General features: G+C 42.4%; 1 non-coding gene across 1 annotated transcript; it reads right to left on the minus strand.

Moving 5' to 3' along the window:
- Positions 1–219: 219 nt before the first annotated feature.
- TRNAW-CCA (transfer RNA tryptophan (anticodon CCA)) lies at positions 220–292 on the minus strand. The gene has a single exon. It is a non-coding gene; the product is annotated as a tRNA-Trp (tRNA).
- Positions 293–5,393: the final 5,101 nt, after the last annotated feature.

Below are 5,393 nucleotides of genomic sequence, written 5' to 3' on the forward strand. Positions count from 1 at the left end.
GCCCAACAGGATGAGACTTATTAGCCATCTTTGAATGTCATAGTGAAGTCTAATCAATTTAGTCAGCTTTTGCAATTTTTTTAAAATAACATTTTTGGTATTTATTTTTATTTGGTTGCGCCGGGTCTTAGTTGTGGCAGGCAAGCTCCTTAGTTGCGGCTCCCGGGCTCCTTAGTTGTGCATGCGAACTCTTAGTTGCGGCATGCATGTGGGATCTAGTTCCCTGACCAGGGATCGAACCTGGGCCCCCTGCATTGGGAGCTTGGAGTCTTAACCACTGGACCACCAGGGAAGTCCCAGTCAGCCTTTGCTATTGCTTTGTGATGCTGCATGGAGTCTTATTGGAGGTTTAGTACTGCCCAGTCTCATGGATACTTGACCACTGTCCTGCAATGGGAACAAAATCCAAGGAGAGGTTCTTGGAGGGAAGAAGATTCTGTTTCTTCTGGACTAAGCCTATCTGTACTCTATGTTTGGGATTCTAGGGTTGAACTCTTAGTGATCGGGTTTTTTGGTCTACAATTATAGCTAATTCCTAAGGTGAACAGCTGCCTTCAGAGGTACTGCCCAGGGTCAGGTTTTGGTATTTGCCATGCAGGGGTAGTGTAGATTTTCTCACAACCCTTAAAATACGAAATATTTGGTAACATATCTCTCCATGGACCATCAAGTCCATTCCCAGAGGTTCCAGGGTAACTTTTCAGAGATACCTCCTAAGTAATTCTGAGGTGATTTTCTGTCCTGTTCTGTATTTTGAAGTAGCTGGCTTTTTGCTCATTAAATAAGAAAGAAAAAACTCACACAACTTTAATATTTCCTAGAACATTTTTCTGGTAGGATATCACACAAAATACAATCTTGTGTTTTTCTTTTTATTCTATGGATTTCCAGAACATTAGCATAAATGAAGTTGTTGTTGTTTGTTCTACATTGTTCTAAGATCAAGAGAGATTTTAAGTTTTCTTATAACTTCCCATAAATCCATTTCCACTTAACAATCCCATTACATTTATCCATTATTGAAATGCAGAAGTTTGTTATTGATCTGAGGGCCATTGTATCATCCATTCATTTATACATGATTTGTTAATTCAACAAATATTTGTCGAGCACCTAGTACATGGAAGACACCATGCCAGGGACTAGATCAATTATATCAGGCAAACACATACCTGACCGTGTCCTTGTGGAGTTTACAGTCTAGAGAACTTCTTTTTAGGAAAGAGTCTTAATTCAGGCCCTGGAATTATAGAGGTATCCCTATAAAGAAGGGCACACAGGTAAAGAAGTGGGAGGATATGATGTGTGTGAATTTAGACTATTGGAGAGAATGTTAAAGAAGGTAAAACATGGTAAAGAGGAGCAGTGTGTCAAGTATTTAAAAGGCACCTATGTGAGGAATCTAGATCGTAGCCATATGGAGGAAGGTGCGAGCAGGTAATTGTTTCTAATGTGCTATGAATTTCTTTTAACCAATCAGAAAATCATTCCTACCCTCTTACTGAAGAGCTTTTTGTTTTTCTCTTTCATTTGCACTCTAACACTTGCATGTCAAATGATGTAAGTCCCCAAACCACAAAGCCTCAAAGGGCCATATTGTATATAGGGGAGGCAGGTACAAATTTTTAGCATATCCTACAGAAGAGGGAGTAGATTACATCACCATTATTGACTTTATAGAAGAGAGAGTACAAAGCAAATTGTGTGTGTCTGTTGGGGGGTGGTTTAACACAATAAAACCTTATTTCTTATTTTTATCAAGGTCCGATGTAGGTCAGCAGGGAGGTTCAGCACCATGGTCAGCCATTCAGAGATCCTGGCTCTCCCCATGTTCAATCCATGACTTGAAGGTCTCTGTGATATCTACCAAGTGGAAGCAGAGAGAGAGAGTGGAAAAGGCACCCATGCTTTTGAGCAGCTTGGCCTGGGGATGACACTAATCACTTCCATCCATATTCCATTGATGAGAACTACCTAGGTAGCTACATCTAGATACAAGGGGAGTGGAAAACGTAGATCAACGATGTACTCACATAGATAATAATTTGTGAGTAGCTAATTCATCTGCCTCATTCAGTCTCCTCATCTGCAAAATGGGAGTAGTAATAGCATCTGCCTCATAAAATTGTTAGGGGAAAACTAGGTAATTCATCAAAGGGCTTGGCACAGTGCCTGATCCATAGTAAGTGGCTCAATAAACAGCAACTATTTTTGACATCCAGTGCAAATTTCCAGTTAGAACTAATACCTTTGTGGCATTCTACCCCTTAAAGTCTTTAATAGCTTCTCATTTCCTTTGAATAAAAAAATAACTTATTGGGCTTCCCTGGTGGCGCAGTGGTTGAGAGCCCGCCTGCCGATGCAGGGGACACGGGTTCGTGCCCCAGTCCGGGAAGATCCCACATGCCGCGGAGCGGCTGGGCTCGTGAGCCATGGCTGCTGAGCCTGCGCATCCGGAGCCTGTGCTCCGCACAGGAGAGCCCACAACAGTGAGAGGCCCGCGTACTGCAAAAAAACAAAAAACAAAAAACTTATTTACAAGGCCATCTATCATCTGACTCCTACCTTCTTTCCTCGTCTCTTCCCACTATTCCTCCTTCACTTATGTGATTCAGTTTAAACTGGCCTTTTCCTGGTTCCCAGACCAAGCCACTTTCCACTGCAGGGTCTGTATGCTCTTCTCTCTGCTTGAAAAGCTTGAGCCCCAGCTCTTCATGTGGCTGATTCATTCTCATCCTCCAGGTATCAGCTCAGATATATCACCTCCTCAGAGAGGTCTGTCCTGACCATCGTATCCAAAGTGGCTTCCTCCAGTTAATCGCTGTCTCATCTCCCCCCATTTTTGTTATCACAGTCTGTAATGCTCTTCTTTATTTATGTACTTGTTTATCGTCTGTCTTTTCCATCAGACTTGTTGACTCCTTGAAGTCAGAGGCTTTGTTTACTGCTTTATCCTCTGCAACTAGAGCTGAGCAAAACACAGAGTAGGTATTAAATGATTGGTGGCTGACTGAATGAATGAATGAATTTGCTGAAGAGTAATTGAAGATCTTCTCTGGGTCTTTTACCTTAGCCTATCCACATATTCACATTTCAGTATTATTATGTCCATACAGCTTCCAGGTAGCACTCTAGGCTTCCCTCTCAGCCTTGAAAATACAGACTATACCCAATGCCACTTCCCTTCACTCCTGAACATACTCTCCTCTGACCCTCATCATTCCACAAAAACTATTCTTGTTAGGGGCTTCCTATTTACCGAATCCAATGCCTGCTTCGTAGCCCTTATCTCACATATCTGCTTCACACTGTGAGTACTCCTCTCTTCCTGAAACTTTTCTGCTTTGACTTCATACTACTATAGATACCTTTGTAAGCAGTGGTTATGAACTGGGGGCAGTTTTGCCCTCCAGGGATATTTGGTAATGTCTGGAGACATTTTTGGTCATCATAACTGGGACGGGGTTGCTGTTACTGGCATCTGGTGGGTAGAAGCCAGGATTGCTGTTAAACATTCTACAATGTACAGGACAGCTCCCCATACTTACAGCCAAGAATTATCTGGCCCCAAACGTCAATAATGCAAAGGCTAAGGAACTCTAGTATACAGAATGTCCTGCAGACACTTCATGTATAAGATGGACATGTTCAAAGATAAATCATGGGGCTTCCCTGGTGGCGCAGTGGTTGAGAGTCCGCCAGCCGATGCAGGGGGCGTGGGTTTGTGCCCCGGTCCCGGGAAGATCCCACATGCTGCGGAGCGGCTGGGCCCATGAGCCATGGCCGCTGAGCCTGCGCGTCTGGAGCCTGTGCTCCGCAACGGGAGAGGCCACAACAGTGAGAGGCCCACGTACCGCAAAAAAAAAAAAAAAAAAAAAAATCATTACTCCCCTTTTCACCTACTTACTTGTTACTTGTTATTCCTAATTTGATTAACAACACTTAGTCTTATAAAGCAGTATCCTGGGAATAATTTTTTGTTTCCTGCCTTTCCTTCCTCAAGCTCATCTACTAGTCACTAATTCCCTTTTGATTTTATCTCCTAAATATCTGTCATCCTTTTTCTTCCCTCAGCTACTGCTGCCTTTGTATGAGTGTAGACATCATTTAGTTTGCAAGAGTCTCCTAAACGGACTCCCTGTTTTTAGTCTTATAAATGCCTCAACTCATGCTCCTTGGACAATCTTTCTAAAATGGAAGCCCAATTACATTTCTCCCACTGTCTACAAGATAAAGGCTGAGCTCCCAGGTCTGGCCTACCATGCTTACCATATGTTTTATTACCTACAGATCTGTGTTCTGTTGTACCTCTTCCTAATCCTCTTCTAATAAAAACACAAGAAAACAGAACCAACAAAACAAAACAAAAAGCTTGATGTTTCACACTTTTGTTTATTGGACATGATAACCCCTGTTTTGGAATGCCTTCTCCACCAGGACCCTACCAGGCCTTTCTCCTTTGAAAACTCTGCTCTGTGCATGTGCATGCTTTTATTGGGACACATACTGTATACATACCATCTCAAGTATAAAATCCCAGTTCAAAAAGTGGAGTATAACAAAGCAATATATTTGTATGCCACTTAGAGTTAAAATTTTTGAATTCCCAGTCTATGAGGTAGAAAATTCCAATAAATTCATGGTCCCCCACCCCCTTACCTCTGTTTTGTGGTTAAATTCTGGGGGAACCTTCATAGTACCTAAGTTTTGGAACAGATACAGGCACTAACACTTCATCACCATGAAAAGGGTTTCTTCAGATTTGCAGGTTCTCTTCTTGGCATCTGGGTCTTGCTTGCAGATATCCTCATCATTTTGCTTTTATGGAGCCTGAAAATCTTTCTAAGGCTTCCTATGGCTTCTGCATTTCACAGAATTATTCCCTCTCTGGCATCTTGCTATCTAGCCCAGATTAGCCGGAATGCAGACATTAGGTCTTTACTTAGGGACCCAGGGGTATTCCCTTTCTTTTAATCTTTTTAATATTTTGCTTCAGAAGCATTTCCTGTCTTGTGAAAATTTTGTCTCTGAGGCATGTAATATTTTCTTCAATGGCTTTAGACTTTTAATGGGCTTAGTCACATAAAAGCTAATGACTGTCAAATTTTTCCTGCTTAGTCCTGCCCATCCCCACACTTGAGGTAGGGTGAAAAACAACGGCCAGTAGCTCCTAAACTGAACAGTTCATTGGATACACCTGAAAGAGCTTTTAAAATGAAAGATGTTACCACCCCCAACTCTGCACAATCAGAATTTGTTCTTATAAACGACCACAGGAGATCAAGGTCGAATTTTCTTTCTTTTTTTTTTTGCGGTACGCGGGTCTTTCACTGTTGTGGCCTCTCCCGTTGCGGAGCACAGGCTCCGGAGGCCCAGGCTTAGCGGCCATGGCT

This window comes from Delphinus delphis, chromosome 2 (genome assembly GCF_949987515.2).
Source record: "Delphinus delphis chromosome 2, mDelDel1.2, whole genome shotgun sequence".
Lineage (NCBI taxonomy): Eukaryota > Metazoa > Chordata > Mammalia > Artiodactyla > Delphinidae > Delphinus > Delphinus delphis.